At 33.0% G+C, this 21,828-nt stretch overlaps 1 pseudogene; it reads right to left on the minus strand.

Annotated features, from left to right (window-relative positions):
* Positions 1-4,936: 4,936 nt before the first annotated feature.
* LOC141299816 (bone morphogenetic protein 10-like) lies at positions 4,937-19,007 on the minus strand (annotated as a pseudogene).
* Positions 19,008-21,828: the final 2,821 nt, after the last annotated feature.

Genomic DNA, 21,828 nt, shown 5'->3' on the forward strand with positions numbered 1-21,828 from the left:
AAATGATTCGCAAACCTGCTCCGAGTCCCGAAATGAATCAAATGATTCCCAAAATTTATCAAATGATTCGCGAACCCGCTCCGAGTCCCGAAATGAATCAAATGATTCCCAAAATGAATCAAATGATTCGCGAACCCGCTCCGAGTCCCGAAATGAATCAAATGATTCTCAAAATTAATCAAATGATTCGCGAACCCGCTCCGAGTCCCGAAATGAATCAAATGATTCCCAAAATTAATCAAATGATTCGCGAACCCGCTCCGAGTCCCGAAATGAATCAAATGATTCCCAAAATTAATCAAATGATTCGCGAACCCGCTCCGAGTCCCGAAATGAATCAAATGATTCCCAAAATGAATCAAATGATTCGCGAACCCGCTCCGAGTCCCGAAATGAATCAAATGATTTGCGAACCTGCTTTAAATTCCCAAATTGAATAAAATGTTTCGCGAGCCCGCTTTAAAGTCCCGAAATGAATCATATGATTCGCGAACGCACTCGGAACTCCCAAAGTAAATCAATTGATTTGCAAACCCGCTCCAAGTCCTGAAATGAATCAAATGATTCTTAAAATGAATCAAATGATTCGTGAACCCGCTTTAAATTCCCAAATTGAATAAAATGATTTGCAAACCCGCTCAGAATTCCCGAAATGATGCAAAAGATTCGAAAACCTGCTTTAAAGTCCCGAAATGAATCATGATTCGCGAACCGGCTCCGAACTCCTGAACTAAATCAACTGATTCTCGAACCCACTTAAGAGTCCCGAAATGAATCAAATGATTTGTGAACCCACTTAAGAGTCCAGAAATTAATCTAATTATTTGTGAACCCGCTCTTAGTGCCAGAATGAATCAAATGATTCACGAACCCGTTTCAAAGTTCTGTTTTAAATTAAATGATTCGCAAACCCTCCCAGACTCCCGAAATGAATCAAATGATTCACAAACCCGCTCAGAGTCCCCAAAATGAATCAAATGATTTGCGAACCTGTTCGAGTCCCAAAATGAATTAAAATATTTCCGAAACCATTTTAAATTCCTGAAATGAATCAAAAGATTTGCAAACCCGCTTTTAATTCCCGAAATTAATCAAATGATTTGTGAACCTGCTTTGAAGTTCCGATCTGAAACAAGTGATTCGCAATACGCGATCCAAATCAAGCACTTGAATCATTTTGCCAAGCAATGGTTTAACTAATTCGAAACGTAGGAAAACTGTTTCACCCATCTCTATGTGCTTTTTAAAATAATCTGTTTAAAAAAAGTTTAATAAGATGATAAACAAATATATCACTCCACAATGAGCACTTTTAAAAGTAGCCTAATACTTGAAATAATTGTATTAATAACATATAATTCATTCATTTAATCTAATATTTTGTTCATTTTACTTATTTAATGTATTTTTATTAAAATCAACCAAATTTATGAATGTATTATTCATTATTCAATGCCTTAAATCTAACTTATTTTAATACATTTTAATTAGTTAGAATGTTTAGTTGACTTTGCAAAACAAAAAAGTTTTTTTTTTTTTTTTTTTTTTGCAATCAATATATTTTATTACCATAAGATTTATTTATTAATTTCAATTAAATTTTGATTTATTTCAGTTAATATGTGTGTGTGTTATTCCAAGCAGTGCTGAGGACTGATTTCAGGTTGTGGTTGGTGTGTACTGTATATCAGCTCTGTAGTGTGTGGCTTCCTGATATGCCTCTGTATCTCCACTCCTAAAGGTCTTTACATTAAAACACTTAGTGCTTCAGATAAAACAGATCCAGTCTAAACAGGTACCTCTGCGGTTTTACTGACACATAAGGGAACGTGTGAGCATCTACAGGTTTATTCACATCACACGCACAAAAACAAAAAATAACTCTGGACGGCTCATCAATCAGGAATAAATACATTTCATGTCACATTTAACACGGCAAATACATGGAAAAATGGAAAATGTACAGTAATTTTGTGCAAGAATCAGGTTATCTGTTGAGTAAAAAAAAGAAGAAAAAAATAAATTTTGGTACTTTTAATTCTTTTACTCTGTCTTTGATTTTATTTTCTAACACTTTACATGCTAAGTTGTTTAAAATGTAAGCTATAAATGTAAGCAATGCGATAACCTGGTCAAATTTAGGCACTTTTCACAATACGCATTGTTTCAAAGCAGAATATATTTATAATTTATTCATACATTTATGCTTAATAGTCACATCAGTTATTTTAACATAATGTACATTGTACACAACTTCATGCAATAAATGAAAAACAACTGATCTCACTCTCACTCAAGACCAACATAAAAAGTGTACATAGTCTTCAGTCCTCGGGTTGCCAGGTATTCATTCCAAGAATCAACACACATTAGTAAAAATATGCATTTCCATTATTTTTTGTCAGCAGATACATTTTTGGGAGCTCTCTTATTTTTTCATGACTGCATTTTCAAACTTGCCGAGTTGTGCAGAAAAACTGCTAATCTGGCAACACAGACAGAACCTTTCCATTCCATTATTAAAATGTTCTCCACACTAATAATAAAATGGTTCTTTTAGGAACTGACCAGTTAAAGGTCCTTTGAGGAACCGGAAATGGTCTCTCTGTGAAAACACCCTTTAAGAACCTTTATATTTTTAAGAGCGTGAAACACAACACAATGCAATATGGTTACACTCAGGCCCTAATTTGACAGATTTTGTTGGGGTGAAGTTCACACATGTCCGTGGAGCGTTAGATGGCAGGAGGAAGCGGAGGCAGCGTTGGAGACCGTTGCTGTTGGTGCTCAGGAATCCGGCGGCTCTCTGGTCCAACGACACACCACTTGGAATGAGGTCTCATCCTGAGTGAGGGGTCGAACACATCTCGCTTTTTCACACCTCCTTATCACAGCTGTGTGGAAGAGAACGTGGCTGTGGCTCGCACGGCATGTGGCCATCGGGGGCTCGCATATTCACACTCGTTTTGGTTACAATCGGCGCTATTTGACTGTACTGGCATCTACAGCTGCGTGACATCCATAGAACTTTTCCATTGGATTCCAAAGGATCTTTACACCACTCTTAAAAACAAAGCTTCCAAAAGGTGGTTTTTATGGTTTCATGGCAACAATGAGTATTTTTTTAACAAATGGTAAACAAACAAAACAAAACAAAGCTCAATAAAACATTTACATTTTTTTAAAATTAAATACATTTTAGGCTTTATATGCCAAAATATAATTTAAAACGTATTTCAGGAGCAATACATTTTTCCAAATTTGATTATTTAGGCTGAACACAAATGTGGATGGAAAATAACTGTACATCACATGTAATTCACCAAACACGCTCCGAAGCCATTGAATAATGAGTCTTAACTCGTTCCGAGTCCCGAAATGATTCAAATGATTCACAGACCCGCTCTGAAGTTCCAAACTAAATCAAATAATTCACTATAAATGCTTTGAATTTCCGATCTGAATTAAATTATTCATGATACGCACTCCAAAGCCCTGATTTGAATGATTTGTGAACCTGCTTTGAGTCCAGAAATGAATTAAAAGATTTGCAAACCCTCTCCGAAGTTCTTAAACCTAAATCACATTTATTAGTGTGAAGAACTTCTATACACTTCTAAGAAGGTCCTTCATGGAATCAATGCCAATGCAAAACCTATATATTTTAGATTTTAAAATGCTCTTCTAAGAAGTAACCACTAAAAGGCTCTTTGAAAAACTGAAAAATGGCTCTTCTATAGGCCAAAACACCCTATGTATTAAATAAAAACAAAAGCAAAGCTCAAATCAAACAAGTTTAGTTTGAGTTTCCCTCATTGTAAGTGACACTTGAACATCTAAAAGCAGCGTGTTGTAAATCACAATAGAAAACAGACTCATTTACAGCTAATAAATATACACAAGGTCTATATAAAATGCTGTTGAAGGCGCCAAGATTCTAGATGTTCATGCTTTCCTCCTATTTTGATTTGACCAGTCCCGCGGTTTCAGTCTTTCCTCCTGCCGTTTTAGACTATCTGCATCCGCATTCCTTGACCACCATACCCTCGTATTTATTATTCAAAACCACGACGCCGTTCTCGTTCTCGTACAGGAGAGATATGGGCTTGAACATGAATCGAATGGTTCGCAAACTATCTCCGAAGCCACCAATGAGTAAGCAACCGCACTTTGAAGTCCAATCTGAATCAAATGATTCCCTGATGCACTTTAACTATTAAAATTTAATCAGTTTCAACATTTTTCTTCAAGACTTAACTCAATTTTTTAAAGTCAGTTTAATATAATTTAAAATGTAACATTTTTTGGGAAGTAGGTGGATTTTTTTTTACAGCAATGTATTTTCTCGGATTTAAATATTTGAATAGCAAAATATATCTTAAACGCTTTATTTTAAAATAACTAAAAAATATATTTATTAACAAACTAATTATTATGAACTTGGATTAATTTTGTGCCTTTTTTGTATATTTTAAAAATATATTTAAAAATAAACAGTTTTGACATATGGGCCAGAGAACCTTTCAGTTTCTAAAAATAATCACATTTACTCAGTACTTCTACAAACTTCTAAAAAGGTCCTTCGTGGAATCAATGCCAATGCAGAACCTTTATTTTTTAGATTTTTAAATGCTCTTTTAAGTAGTGACCACTTTGAGAAACTGAAATTGGTTCTTCTACGGGCCAAGAACACCCTATGTATTAAATAAAAACAAAAGCAAAGCTCAAATCAAAGAAGTTTAGTTTGAGTTTTCCTCATTGTAAGTGACAAACACTTAAACATCTAAAAGCAGTGTGTGGTATATTAAAATAGAAAACAGACTAATTTACAGCTAATAAATATACACAAGGTCTAAATAAAATGCTGTTGAATGAATTCCTCCTATTTCGTTTTGACAAGTCCCGCGGTTTCAGTCTTTCCTCCTGCCGTTTTAGACTATCTGCATCCGCATTCCTTGACCACCATACCCTCGTATTTATTATTCAAAACCACGACGCCGTTCTCGTTCTCGTACAGGAGAGATATGGGCTTGAGCTCGGTGGGAACGCAGCAGGCCTGCGCGGCTTTCTGAGGACTCTTGAGATTGAGCAGAGTCTGAACGATGGCGTGTTTGGTGGGCGTCACTTCCCGAACCAGAGGATAATTGCAGGCGCCGCGGCAGGTGAACGCCTGATAACCGGCCGGAGCCAGGATGAACGAGTCCCAGCCGATGTCCTTGAAATCCACGTACATCTCGGCTTTCCTGCAGTCTTCTGTTTTAGCGCTGCGCCGGACTCTGGGGCCGTCCTCGTAGACGAGACTGGAGCGAGTTCGGGTCGACGGCGCCTCGTCTCCATCCCGACGGTTTTCGCTCGTGTCGTCTGAGAAGACGATCAGCACGGGTTCGTGTTTTCCATCTGGATCCCTGTCAACGTCCAGATCTATAACAGGCCACTCGTTGGTGTTTTTAAAGGCGTGCAGGTTTTCGATACGAACCTCTAGTGTGGGGTTCACAGCGTTGAGCTTCTTCCAATGCTGGACGGCTTTTGTCAAATCCAACACTTCCCAGCCGCTGTTCTTGCGACGCACGTGCTTCGACGCCAGCGGATCTCTCTCGCCCTCGGCGTTCCCGCAGCGTCCGAATATATTCACCTTCCAGCCCGCTCCGATACGCTGGCGCGAGTCTGTTTTGAGATGCATGTGGAGACGCAGCTCGGCGCTGACGATACGCTCCTGCTGCGGGACTGAGATGTTGAACAGGAGACGGTGCGTCCGAAGGCTTTTGCTTATTATTCCGTGTGAGGTGTGGTCTGTAGATCAGAGATGGAGGAAAAACTGAATTTTGTGAGACCACAGATCATGTTATGTGTGCAAAAAACAGGAGAAAAAAATGAAATATGAGATTTTTTGTTAAAATAATATAATATTTGTTAAAATATGAATGATTTTAAATATATATATTTTTTATAATTATTTAAAGAATGGTAAATCATTTTAATAATAATAATAATTATTAATATTTAAGTATAATAATACTATTAATTATAATAAAGTTTTTAAATAATGTTTAAATAAATCTAATAATGATACCATAACATCATATTTATTACATTCAATTTTTTATTTAAAGTATAGTTAAAATACTACTACTAATTATAGTTAAGTTTTAAAAATAATTTTTAAATAAATCTAATAATAATAAATTGTAATAACATTTATTATTATCGTTTTTTAATTTAAAGAATGGTATTGATAAATGTTTTTTTGTTAAATAATATAATACTTGTTAAAATATTAATGACTTTAATTATTATTTAAAAATTTGTAATTTAAAAAAATAATAATAATTTAAACTTTTTAATGTAAAGATTATATATATATATATATTTTTTTTTAAGTATAATAATACTACTAATTAAAATGAAGTTTTTAAAAAAAAATAATAAATCTAATAATAATAAATTATAATAATAACAACATCATATTTGTTATTATCATTCATTGTTTTATTTAAAGAATGGTTAAAATAATACTACTAATAATAACAATTATTATTTAAGTTTTTAAAATAATGTTTAAATAATTGTAATAATAACATAATATTTATTAAAATCATTAAAAATAATTCATAAATCATTTAAAATAATTATCATTTCATTTTTTATTTAAAGAAATTAAATAATTCTGATTATTATTTTTTTTTAAATAAAGAAATGGTAAAATTTAAAGGACAGTTACAGATCATGTTATGTGTGCATAAGGAACAAGACAGGAGAAAAACAAAAAATATTTAATTTTTTAAAAGTTGTTGTTTTTGTTAAGTACTATAATATTTGTTAACATATTTATGACTTTAAATAATTATTATTAAGTTTTTTTTAATTGTTAAAAAAATATTTCATTTTTTTAATTTAAAGAATGGTTATATAATGACAATATTTATTTAAGTATAATAATACATCTAATTATAATTATGTTTTTAAAATAAATTTTAAATAAATCTAATAATAATAAATTGTAATAATAACATCATATTTATTACTACCGTTTCATTTTTATTCAAAGAACGGGTAAAATAATACTACTAATTATAATAATTTCAAATATATATTTTTTTAAGTTTTTAAAATAATGTTTAAATAAATATAATAATAATTGTAATAATAACAACATCATTTTTTTTATTTAAAGAATGGTTAATTATTATTATTTTTTTTTAAATAAAGAAATGGTTAAAATAATAATGATTTAAAATGTTTAATTTAAAGGATTGTTAAGTAGTTCTAATAATAATATAATATTTATGTATAATAATACTACTAGTTACAATGATTTGAAATAATAATTATTATTTAAGTTAATGTTTAAATAAACCTAATAATAATAAATTGTAATAACATCATTATTTATTTATTATTATTGTTTAATTTTTTTCTTTAAAGAATGATTAAAATAATACTGCTAATTATAATAACTTAAAATAACAATTATTATTTAAAATAATGTTTAAATAAATATAATAATAATTGTAATAACATCATACTTATTAAAATAATTTAAAATCATTATAATTTAATCTTTTTATTTAAAGAATGGCTAAATAATAATAATAATAATTATTATTATTAAAAAATAAAGAAATGGGTAAAATAGTTATTATTTATTTTTTTTAATTTAAAGAATTGTTAAATAATTCTAATAATAATATCAAATTTATTAAGTATAAGTATAATAATACTACTAATTATAATTATTTAAAATAATATGTATTATTTGTTTTTAATAATGTTTAAATAAATTTAATAATAATAAATTGTAATAATGTGATTTTTAAAAAAAAAATACATTTAAAGAGTGGTTAAAAATTCTAATAATAAAAATTATTATTAAAATTACAATTAAAATTACATGATTTTTAAAATAAATAAATATAATTATTAAAAACGATAATATATACATAATTATTTAAAAAGTATAAGTAATTATTTAAACATTTTAATTTAAAGAAAAGTTAAACAATTCTAATAATTATTATAATTTTAAATGATGAAGAATAAGAAATGGTTACAATTAAAAAATTATTTAAGTATAATAATAATAATTATAATGATTTCAAATATTTATAATTTAAGTTTTCAAAATAATGCTAAAATAAATCTAATAATAATAAATTGTAATAATAAAATCATATTTATTAAAATAATAATTATCATTTAATTTATTATTAAAAGAATGGTTAATAAATTCTAATAATAATAATAATTACTATTGTTATTAAAATGACAAAAATGATGGTTTATTTAACAACAAAAAAAGTGGTTAAATAATTGTAACAATAATAAATATCATATTTGTTTTTAAATGATAATATATACATCATTATTTAAAATTCAAACATTTAATTTAATTTAAAGAATGGTTAAATAATTCTAATAATTGTTACCATTTAAAAAAATTTAAAGAATGCCCCATTTTATATTTAATAAAGTAAAAATAATATCATATTTAATAAAATAATAATAAATAATAATTTTTGTTTGTTTTTTATATAAAAAAGGTTACACAATTCTAGTTATAATAAAAACATTAGATAATATCCAATTTATTTAAAAAACATTTGAACAAATAATTTATCAAATTTATCAATTTAAAAAGTTTATCTAGTAACTACTAAAAAGTACTCTCTAATGATCAAATTCAAGACAAAATATATACACAACAATATTCAACAATAAAGAATAATTATAATAATATTAAATTGTAATAAAATAATATTCATAAAAATAATCATTTAAAGTAATTATCATTTAATTTATTATTTGAAGAATGGTTAAAAGATTCTAATAATAATAGTTATTGCTATTGTTATTAAAATGACAATAATGATTTAAAATAATAATTATTCCTTAAAACGATTAAAGAGTGGTTAAATAATTGTAATAATAATAAATATCATATTTTTAAAAAATGATTATACATAATTTTTTTAAATGTATAAATAATTATTTAAACATTTTAATTTAAAGAATAATTATATAATTCTAATAATTACCCTTATTTAAAAATTATGTTAAATAATATATTTAATACAGTAATAATAATAATATCATATTTAATAAAAAATAATAAATAACTTTTTATTTAAAAATGGTTAAATAATTTTAGTAATAGTAAGAAAAAACATTACATAATATCCCATTTATTAAAAAAAAAAAAAATAATATATATATATATATATATATATATATTTTTTTTTTTATTTTTTATTACCATACATATTTTTAAAGGCAATTCGATTTTTCTCCTACACTGAGCTATAAATCTCCACTTCAGCAGCACTTACACACACCACACTTTACATTTTTATTCCTGTCTATATCCTGAAGGTTTTTACAAAGGGATTTGTTCAGATATAATTAGCTTGATTTTATGCAACATTTTATTCCCCCCAAAAATTGTAAAAAATACATTGTTTTCTGTCTGTTCTAAGTTTCTTCACAAATATGAAGTGACAAAATGAGATAAAAATCCCCTCTGTAAAAACATTTGACTCTAATATATAAAAAAAAAATAAAACAAGAATTTTGAAACTGACTTCATCCAGTGTTTAGATTTTTGTACTAGAAATGTATGCAAATTAGTGCATGTTTCATTACATAATGGCTCATTTGTATATTTAAACCTAACATTTTAAAAAACTTGTAATACAAAATTTTTTTGCAATTATCAATGTAATCAATCTGCTGAGTAAGTAAGGTCATAACTATTAGTTAATTTTTTACCCTGTTCACCTCAAGTGTCTCGCCTTAAAATAATTATTTGAAATTATAATTTCATAAACTAATCTAGTAATTACAGAAAAAACTGAAAAACCATATAAAAGGACAGAACTCTGTTCTATAATGTTCAAATTCAAGAAACAATATATACACACAATTAAGAATAAATAAATAATTGATCACAACTGATAATTATGCAACACTGAATTATTTTGTGTTGTATTAATGAATAGGGTAAAAAATTAACTAATAGTTATGACCTTACTTACTCAGTTGATTGATTACATTGATAATTGCAAACATTTTTTGTATTACAAGTTTTCTAAAATGTTAGGTTTAAATATGCAAATGAGCCATTATGTAATGAAACATGCACTAATTTGCATACATGTCTATGTTACGGCCCTATGAGTTTGCCGGTGTGTTGCGTTCTTTCTTTTGTTTTCTCTCACTGTCATCTCTCAGGTTACTCCCCTTGGTTTCCAATTGGCCAGGAAGGTGCCTGTCATTGTTAACCGGAGTGACGTCGCCACCCGCGCTGCCAATCACGGACAACTGCTCTAGTTTAAAGAGACGCCGGAATGAGCGTTCGCGAGCTTGCTTGCGCTCCTACTTTGTGTTCTGTTCTGTTTGATTCTGTTCTAACCTGGTTGTTGTTGTTTTTTTGTCATACTTCGTATGTCTACAGTTATTATTCTATCGTTGCAAATATGCATTTTGTAACTCGTGCTACTATCTGGTGATCGTTAGTTTTTCCCTGGGAAAAGAGGATAGGAAGATGTCACGTGACGTACACGGTACCACACGTAGTAACCAGACTGTTTAAACACACCAGGTTAGGAGTGAGCGCCACACCTGTAGATTTTGTTTTGCTTAGTTAGTATAGTTTATTTAGGGCGTTTTTACGCTGAAGACTTTTCTTTTCCTTTTTATTTATAGTTAGGGTAGAGGTTAATGCTAAGTTAGATTGGGGTTTTGTTATATTATTTTCTTTCCTTTGGCGCCACTTATGTCCCTTTTCCCTTGGGTTTATTTATTGATTTGTTTGAATCTATTTTGACTTGTGCATATTATTTCTTTTTCTTGTTTCTCCATTGTATATATTTTACATTTCCTCTTTTGCTTAAATCATTTCTACTTTTGTATAAATAAATTTCATTTGGCATTATATTTTTCGATTTAGGTTTGTTTTCTTGCCACCAACATTTCACCAAAAAAAATCACTATCTAAATGTTACTTTCTACACCCTAGAATTATCATCAAAATCGTAACATTAAATGGGGGCTCGTCCGGGATTGTTAAATCCCTGATTTTGTGATAATTTGTGTGTGTTGGTGGCAATGGACGCTATTTAGTGCGTTGGTAGTATATTCATGCGGAGGGGTATCGCGTTGCTTATTTGTTTGCTCTGCGTTATGGATGTTTTCAGTTTGCAGCACTTTATTGCCCATCCGTCTTTAGAACAGATTAATTTGTGTAGGAAGCAAGACTTATTGTTGATAGCTGACCACTATCAGATTATTGTGAATAAACAGAGTCGCAAAGCAGAAGTAAAAAGCAAGCTTTTGCAGAATTTGAGTGAGACAAATGTTCTTCCTCTATCAAGTGCTGGGGATGAGACTGGCGGAAGTTTAGGCCTGGGTGACGTTGCTGGGGCGCATCTTAGCCTTGGGGCTGAGGAGGATCATTTGAGTGGTAGAGCTGATGCTGACGCGGAGGTGTTGGCCGATGCGAAAGCCGGCTTGCCACCCTTTGAACCGTTCTCACCGTTTTCCTCTGGTTCCAGAGAGGACGCGCGACTGAAAGTCCGCCTAGCCCGTTTACAATATGAGGCGCAAGAGAAAGCCCAAACACGTCAGGCTGAAATTAATCTGCGTTTGGAAGTACGTAAACTCGAGATTGAGGCTGATACGCAAGTAAAGTTGCGACAGCTCGATCTGGAAGCGATGAAGGTTGCTTCCAGCCCGGCTGCACCGTCAAGCCCGACGCAAGTTGCTAGTGCTTCCCCGCCGACTGATTCATCCCAGAGCACCTTTGATGTGAGTAAGCACATTTCGTTGGTACCTCAATTTCGAGAATCAGAAGTAGATTCATACTTTTGTGCGTTTGAGCGCATAGCTACTTCTCTTCGATGGCCTAGAGAAGTTTGGTCACTACTTCTGCAATGCAAGTTGTTTGGCAAAGCACAGGAGGTCTGCTCTACTTTGTCATTAGAGGATAGTTTGAAATACGAGTGTGTTAAATCTGCCATTCTCAGAGCGTATGAGCTTGTTCCAGAGGCTTATAGACAGAGGTTTAGAATGCATAAGAAAAATTCCACCCAGACATTCGTCGAGTTTGCGAGGGAGAAAGGAATTTTATTTGACAAATGGTGCACAGCAAGTAAAGTGACTGATTTTGACTCGCTGCGAGAGCTTGTTTTATTGGAGGAGTTTAAAAATTGCTTGCCAGAGCGAGTTGTGGTTTACCTTAATGAACAGAAGGTGACTTCGTTGTCGCATGCAGCTGTTTTAGCGGACGAGTTTGTTTTAACCCACAAAACTGTCTTTGCACCTGCACGTTCGGAGAAAACCCAGTTTGTCCCTCCTCAATCACAGGCCGGTCGTTCCAAATCTAGTCCATCTCACGCTCGTGAGGAACGAGAATGTTTTTATTGTCATAAGCAGGGACATATCGTAGTTGACTGCCCGGTTTTGAAAAGAAAATCACAAACTAAAAGTGTAGGGTTCGTGAAAACTCTGAAAACGGCTGTTACTGCACCGACTGATAAAACTGTGGATGTTAGCTATCGACCTTTTATCTTGAAAGGGTTAATTTCCCTATCGGGAAATCATGAGGATCAGGTAGAAATAACCATGCTTAGGGACACTGGTGCTTTGCAATCTTTTATTGTTGCAGATAAGTTACGGTTGTCGGATGACACTTCCTGTGGCTCAAGTGTAATCGTACAAGGCATTGAGATGGGCTGCATAAAAGCACCGCTGCATCGTATACATCTTGAGAGTGACTTGTGTAAAGGGTTTGTAAGAGTGGCTGTGCTTCCGTCACTCCCGGTGAAAGGCGTTGATTTTATTCTTGGTAATGACCTGGCAGGGGGAAAAGTAATGCCTGTTTTAGAAGTTGTTGATAAACCAGATGTTTGTTATCACTCAGATTTGTCTAGCACTTACCCTGATGTTTTCCCTGCGTGCGCTGTTACGCGCGCTCAGTCGCGTAAGTCGGGTGACGTGGTAGATTTGTCTGATTCGTTCTTTTCTCCTCTCCTTGCTGAGGAGGAGGCAGTGGATACGGTGGTATCCTTAAAAAGGCAATCAGTAGAGAATCTAGAGAGTCCCATTGTACCTGTATCTGAAGCAGATATGTTAAAGATTCCTGTGTCACGAGAGCGAATACTCGCTGCGCAAAAGGAGGACACGTCTCTTGTTACGCTCTTTAATTCTGCTGTTTCTTCTGACAGTGTTAAGGACATGAAATGTGCGTATTTCGTTGACAATCATTTGTTGATGAGGAAATGGTGTTCGAAGACGGATACAGATTTTGAGGGGAATGTTGTATACCAAGTTGTTGTTCCGTCTCCTTATCGTCAACATGTTTTATGTCTTGCACATGATCACCAGTTGGCTGGTCATTTAGGAATTACGAAAACATACAACCGAATTTTAAGACACTTCTTTTGGCCAGGTTTGAAAAAAGATGTAGTAAAATATTGTCGCGTTTGTCATACGTGCCAAATAGTTGGGAAGCCAAATCAGGTGATTCCACCTGCCCCACTGTTTCCCATACCGGTAGTCGGGGAGCCTTTTGAGCACATAATTGTTGATTGCGTGGGCCCATTGCCTAAAACTAAAACGGGTAATCAATTTTTATTAACAATAATGTGTGTAGCCACCAGATTTCCGGAAGCAATTCCACTAAGAAAAATCACCGCTCCCGTCATCACCAAGGCGCTGGTAAAATTCTTTTCTACGTTCGGTCTGCCTAGGATAGTACAAAGTGATCAAGGGACAAATTTTTTATCTAAACTTTTTAAACAGGTACTACAATCACTTGCGATTTCTCACCGCGTATCAAGTCCATATCATCCGGAAAGCCAAGGGTCTCTTGAACGTTTTCATCAAACGCTCAAGTCTATGCTTAGGAAGTACTGTCTGGACACTGCTAGGGATTGGGATGAGGGAGTTCCCTTAGTTCTATTTGCTGTGAGGGAAACCGTACAAGAATCTCTCGGCTTCAGCCCGGCCGAGTTGGTATTCGGACATCAGGTGAGGGGACCGCTAAAGGTTTTAAAAGAACACATGCTGTCTATTGAATCAAGTCTAAAAACTAACATATTAGATTATGTTAGTACATTTCGTGAGCGTTTACACTCTGCATGTGCGCTAGCTAAAGAGTCTCTAGCTAGTGCTCAGCAAGGTATGAAGCGCAAGTATGATCAAAAGGCTGTTGCGCGTTCTTTCACGCCTGGTGATGAAGTACTTGTACTTTTACCGGTGTCAGGTTCATCCCTTTCTGCTAGATTCTTCGGTCCTTATGTTGTAAAAAAGAAAGTGAGTGAAACTGATTATGTGATCCATACCCCTGACAGGAAACGTCAAACTCGTGTGTGTCACATAAATATGTTAAAGCCTTACTATAGTAGAGAAAAGACAAAGCGAAAAGTCGTGTCACAGAATACAGAGCCTGCTGTTTCTTCTGTTGCCATAGCCGCGGAGCTGGAGCCGTCTTTTCAGGTTTTGGCCGCTGACGGGGATGATGTGGTACTTCGCAACGCCCCTCAGCAGGGCGCAAGGTTGGCAAATTCGGAAATATTAAACAATCTAAGCCCGTACCTTAAGCATTTGTCTATTGAGCAGAAATCGGATATTGTTAAATTACTATCTGATTTTAACTGTCTATTTAGTGATGTTCCTAAACAGACAACCGTTTTACAGCATGATATAAATGTGGGTGACGCTCGCCCTATAAAGCAGCATGCTTATCGCCTAAACGCAGCTAAAAGATCTGTAATGCGCCAAGAGGTGAATTACCTGTTAGAAAATGGTTTGGCAACACCTAGTTCTAGTCCCTGGAGTTCCCCGTGTCTCCTTGTTCCTAAACCTGACGGAACGTTCAGATTCTGCACAGATTACCGGAAAGTGAACGCAGTCACTGTGCCTGACAGCTATCCATTGCCGCGTATGGAGGACTGTGTCGATAATGTAGGTTCTGCTCGTTTTGTCAGTAAATTAGACATGTTAAAAGGTTACTGGCAAGTTCCACTTACTTCTCGAGCTTCTGAAATTTCAGCATTTGTAACGCCAGACACGTTTCTGCAATATACGTCAATGGCTTTCGGTTTGAGAAACGCGCCTGCGACATTTCAGCGTCTTGTAAATATAGTGTTGTCTGACATTCCAAATTGCAGTGCGTATCTCGATGATTTGGTTATTTATACTATGAGCTGGCAAGAACATTTGTCTTCGTTAAGAATGGTGTTTGAACGTCTTTCGAATGCTTCTCTCACACTTAATTTGGCAAAATGCGAATTTGGCAAAGCAACTGTCACGTACCTCGGGAAAGAGGTTGGACAGGGCCAAGTCCGTCCCGTAGAGGCGAAGGTCACGGCTATTTTGGAGTTTCCAGTTCCCACTACTCGTCGAGAGTTGCGGAGATTCCTCGGTATGGCGGGTTATTATCGCAGTTTTTGCAAAAACTTCTCCTCTGTTGTTAACCCTCTTACGTCGTTGCTTAGCCCGTCTAAGCCTTATGTGTGGTCTGAAGCTTGTCAGAGTGCTTTTGAGTGTGTGAAGACACTTATGTGTAATGCTCCAGTTCTTGCAGCTCCTGTATGCACCTCGAACTTTAAACTTGAGATTGATGCAAGTGCCGTTGGTACCGGTGCTGTACTCCTTCAAGAGGATGATAACGGCATTGACCACCCCATTAGTTATTTTTCCCGCAAGTTCAATAAACATCAACTCAATTATTCAACGATAGAAAAAGAAACACTTGCTTTGTTGTTTGCTTTGCAACATTTTGAAGTTTATGTTGGCTCTAGTAGTCTTCCCGTTATTGTTTACACTGATCACAACCCACTTGTCTTTTTATCTCGGATGTACAACCAAAATCAACGTTTAATGCGTTGGTCATTGTTAGTCCAAAATTACAATCTGGAAATCCGACATAAGAAGGGTACTGATAATGTTTTGGCTGATGCTCTCTCTAGAGTATAACTGTGTTATTGTTTTTTTTTTTTCACAAACAGGTTTGTTCTTGAGGGTCGGGGTGTTACGGCCCTATGAGTTTGCCGGTGTGTTGCGTTCTTTCTTTTGTTTTCTCTCACTGTCATCTCTCAGGTTACTCCCCTTGGTTTCCAATTGGCCAGGAAGGTGCCTGTCATTGTTAACCGGAGTGACGTCGCCACCCGCGCTGCCAATCACGGACAACTGCTCTAGTTTAAAGAGACGCCGGAATGAGCGTTCGCGAGCTTGCTTGCGCTCCTACTTTGTGTTCTGTTCTGTTTGATTCTGTTCTAACCTGGTTGTTGTTGTTTTTTTGTCATACTTCGTATGTCTACAGTTATTATTCTATCGTTGCAAATATGCATTTTGTAACTCGTGCTACTATCTGGTGATCGTTAGTTTTTCCCTGGGAAAAGAGGATAGGAAGATGTCACGTGACGTACACGGTACCACACGTAGTAACCAGACTGTTTAAACACACCAGGTTAGGAGTGAGCGCCACACCTGTAGATTTTGTTTTGCTTAGTTAGTATAGTTTATTTAGGGCGTTTTTACGCTGAAGACTTTTCTTTTCCTTTTTATTTATAGTTAGGGTAGAGGTTAATGCTAAGTTAGATTGGGGTTTTGTTATATTATTTTCTTTCCTTTGGCGCCACTTATGTCCCTTTTCCCTTGGGTTTATTTATTGATTTGTTTGAATCTATTTTGACTTGTGCATATTATTTCTTTTTCTTGTTTCTCCATTGTATATATTTTACATTTCCTCTTTTGCTTAAATCATTTCTACTTTTGTATAAATAAATTTCATTTGGCATTATATTTTTCGATTTAGGTTTGTTTTCTTGCCACCAACATTTCACCAAAAAAAATCACTATCTAAATGTTACTTTCTACACCCTAGAATTATCATCAAAATCGTAACAGTCTAGTACAAAAATCTAAACACTGGATGAAGTCAGTTTCAAAATTCTTGTTTAATTTATTGACATATTAGAGTCAAAAGTTTTTACAGAGGGGATTTTGGGTAACTCATTTCATCAGACAGGAAACACTACTTTTTACCATTTTGGGGGCAATAAAATGTATAAAATCAAGCAAATTATATATGAACAAATCCCTCAGTGAAAACCTTAAGGATAAAGAGTCAGGAATAAAAATGTAAAGTGTGGTGTGTGTAAGTGCTACTGAAGTGGAGATTTATGGCTCAGTGTAGGAGAAAAAAGTCATTGCCTTTAAAAATCTGTATTGTAATTGAACTCTATTGACACAAATAGATAAAGCACTATAAACGAAAGACTTAACAGTGACGTTTTCATTCCACTAGTCTGAAAAAACACTTTAGGAAAAAGCAAAAAGCCCAAAATCTCAAACTTGACAGGTGCATTATTTTATCTGTATATATATTTTCTTTTTCAAAACTGTTCCTAATAGAAGAAATACTAATAAAAGTAGTTGAGGATCAAAGTATTATTTAACTAAGACTAAAACATAAACAAAAAAAAACATCATTGTTACTTGAAACAAGTTAAACTTATACAAAACCTTACATTTACCATTTACCACATTTACATCTTAAGTAAATAAATGAACTGAATAACTGAAACTAAAATAAAAATTACAATAAATTATATAGATATATTTTTAAAAAATAATAAAAATACAACAAAATAGTATATAATAATATAATGTTCACTAACACTACCGTTCAAACGTTTGGGGTCAGTAAGACTTGTAAAAGTCTTTAAAGAAGTCTCTTATGTTCATCAAGGCTGCATTTATTTGATTAAAAATACAGAAAAATAACTGTACTATTGCAAAATGTTTTTACAATATAAAATAATGTTTTTTATTTTAACATACTTTAAAATAGAATTCATTCCTGTGATGAAAAGCTGAATTTTTATCAGCTGTTACTGCAGTCTTCAGTGTCACATGATCCTTCAGAAATCATTCTAATATGCTGATTTATTATTAGAATGATCAATGTTGGATAATATCAACAAATATTTTTTGGAACGTGTGATTTTTTTTTTTTTTTTTCAGGATTCTTTCATGAATAACAAGTTTAAAAAGCAGTGTTTTTTCAAAATATAAATTTTTATAACAACGTAAATTATTTATTATTAACTTTTAATCAACTTTTAATTATTAACTTAATACATCCTTGGTGAATAAAAGTATTAATTTCTTTAAAAAAAAAAAAAAAGAAAGAAAGAAAGAAAGAAACAATAAAAATGTACTGACCCCAAACTTTTGAACGGTAGTGTAAATTAAAATGAGAACAGAAAATATATTTTTTTAAACATCAAATTGTAGTGTCTCCCCCTTAAGACAATCTGCCTTGTCTAAAGCGCTGTAGAAATAAAGGTGAGAAAAAGATTCTGAAACGGGATTCCTTTGCTTTTTGTTATTAATATTCATCAAAAACAAAACTGCAGCTGCTCACCTTCGTTCCTGAAGCTCCTGACGATGTTGGCTGACGGTGCGCCGCTGCGGTCGCTGGCGAATCGGTTGTACAGTTCCAGCATGTATTCGGGCGGTTCGGTGCGTCCGGAGCGGGGCCTCGGCCGGGGCCCCTGATCAGTCCAGTTCAACACCTGCAGAATCTGACCCAGAACCTCCTGCATCTCATCCACATCAACACCTGGAGGAGGAAGCGGACCGCAGCGACCCAAAGACGGCAGCAGGACGCAGAGGCTCAGGACGCAAACGCAGCCGACCGGAGAAAGCCCAGAAAGAGGCATGACCGCGCCGGAGACGTGACGATATTAAAATATAGGGATGATGTGAGGGTTCGGGACACCTGCGCAGGTCCGCGGCGTTCGCTTGTGTCTCTCCGGCCTGACAGGTCGATGTGGCGCCAGAGGACAAACAGCCTCGTCCTTGTGAATCTTGTGATCGAGGGTGGAGGGCAGGACTACGGTGTCGACCCGCTTGTGCTGACAAGTTTGGAGATGTTGCCACTTGGTCTGTGGGCCTTTCATAGTGTGTCTGGGTTCCTCACACTTCCTGTATCTTCTTTCCATGCATGCCTTTCTCAGACGTCCAGCTCAAACGTATGCGCTCTGACCGCGCCGTACATTCACATTTACACTGAGCAGACGCTCCAGAGCGACCTATAGAAAGCGCTTCAGCTTCACAACGGCAAACACCTCGATACCAGCATGACAAAGCGATTCCTAATCAGTGTTGGGGAAAGTTACAGTGCCTTGCAAAAGTATTCACACCCCTTCATTTTTTCATCTACATCTCATACTCCATAATGACAAAGCACAAAACAGGTTTGTAACAACTTTGAAAATGTATTAGGAATAAAAAACTGAAAAGATCCCGTTGCATAAGTATTCATACCCTTTTCTGGGACACTGGAAATTTATCTCAGGAGCATTCATATTGCTTCTAGATCTTACTGCACTTGGAGTGGAGTTAAACTGTGGCGAATTCATTTGAATGAGTCTGATTTAGAAAAGGTCTAACAGCTGAAAATGCAGATCAGAGCGAAAACCAAGATAACTGCCTGTAGAGCTCAGTGACAGACTTGCGTTAAGGCGATGATCTAGAGAAGAGTTCAGAAACAAATCTGCTGCATTGAAGGTTGACAGAAGCATTCTCCATAATGGAAGACGATTGGAACAACTAGGACTCTAGAAAATGTCCAAGCTGACAGAGATGGAGAGGTGAAAAGGTGAGGCAAAGAATGGCAGATAATTGCCAAATGCAGATGTGCAAAGATGCTCACATCAGACCCAAAAACACTTGAGGCTGTAAAGCTGCTTCAACTGTGGACTGAGATAAGGGGATGAATACTTATGCAATCTACTTATTTCAGTGTTTGATGTGTAATAAATTAGCAAATCTGTTTTTTGCTTTGTCATTATTATGGTGAATAGAGTTTAAATTGATGTGGGGAAAAACTAATTTAAAGCAGTTTAACATAATGCTGCAACAAAACAAAATGTGACAAAAATGAAGGGATATGAATATTTTCGCAAGGCACTGTGCTTTTAAAAGTAATGCGTTACAATATTGAGTTACTTCCTAAAAAAGTAACTAGTTATGTTACTTAGTTACTTTTTATGGAAAGTGATGCGTTACGTTACTTTTGCGTTACATTTTAAATCTGGGCAGGGTTTGTTTTTAATGTAAAAAGTGTTATTTTTGTCAAATGCAAAAGCCTTTTCACAGCAGAAGCCTCAGGCTTAGAGAAAAGCAAATTGACGTCTGTACAGTAGACCGCAGAAGAAAAAATGTCAACTCTTTCGCAATTAAAAAAGGAAGAGTAATTTTTGTTTATTAGTATGGATGAATTGGATCATCGAAGGTCGGCAGCAAAGACATCGGTTCATAAAATGGGATTAAATACATAAAGGATATTTGTATTATTTAACATTTAATTATTGCAGGTTTGCGTTGAATTTCAGTGTTTTTATTCATGTTGAGGAATACTGTATGTGTGTTAGTGAGTGAGATGAATTAATGCATGTTCACATTTATTCTAGAACTAAAGCAACATCTTACTCACAATTTCCTTAGAAATCGTTTATTTAAAAAAGAAATCATAAAAATCACAAAAACTTAATATAATAACAACAAAATTACTATAATGTTGACTTAAATTAAAAATGAGAACAGAAAATATGTAAAAAAATATATATATATATAAAATATAAAAAATAAATATATATTAAAAATAAAAAAATATATATATATTTATCAAATTATAATAGTATCTCAGTGATACTAAAATAATACTGGAAAAGTCTGAAATAAATTAATACATATTAAATTAATCAGCCAGTTGTTTTAATGAATAAGTGAAAATTTAGAAAACATTTTAGTATATTTTAGTATAAACAATTTTTTTTCATTTAAAATAATTTAAAATAATATAATATTTCTTAAAATATAAAAAAATGTAAAATAAAAAAGTAAACAAATAGTTAAATAATTATAATAATAATATACAGAAGTATAATAATACTACTAATTATAATGATTTAAAATAATTATTAAGTTTTTAAAATAATGGTTAGATAAATCTAATAATAATAAATAGTATTAATAACATCATATTTAATAAAATAAAAAATAATAATTATCATTATATATTTTTTATGATACTTTTAATGAATAAGTACAAATTCAGAAAACATTTGCAAATTTTTGTATTTTTTTATTTAAAAAATGGTTAAATTATTTTAATAATAATAATAATAATAATAGCATATGTATTTAAGCATAATAATACTACTTATTATAATGATGTAAGTGTTTAAATTAATGGTTAAATAAATCTAAAAATAATAAATAGTAATAATAACATCACATTTATTGCAATAAGAAGTTAAAATAATTATCATTATATATGTTTTATTATACTGGAAAATAATACGGAAATAGTCTAAAATAAAAATAATCAGCAAGTTCCTTTAAATGAGTAAGTAAAAATTCTGAAAACATTTGCAAAGGTTTGTATTTGAGGCTCGAGAAAAACATGAAATATTAAAATTTTTTGGGTAAATAAATCTAATAATAATAAATAGTAAATATAACATATTTATTTAAATAATAATTTAAAAAAATATCTTTTTTTATTATACTGGAAAATAATACTGGAATAGTCTGAAATAAAATAGTAAAATTATCAGCCAGTTCTTTTTAATGAGTAAGTATTAATGAGACATGAATTAGTATAATTATTAATTATTGAGTAGTTTATACTACTTTTTTTAGGTATTTCAACAATGTTTACAGCAATAAAGAACATTATATATATATTAGGGCCGGGACTTTAACGCGTTAATTTAGATTAATTAATTACACAAAAATAACGCGTTAATTTTTTTT

This window comes from Garra rufa, chromosome 23, assembly GCF_049309525.1.
Source record: "Garra rufa chromosome 23, GarRuf1.0, whole genome shotgun sequence".
Classification (NCBI taxonomy): domain Eukaryota; kingdom Metazoa; phylum Chordata; class Actinopteri; order Cypriniformes; family Cyprinidae; genus Garra; species Garra rufa.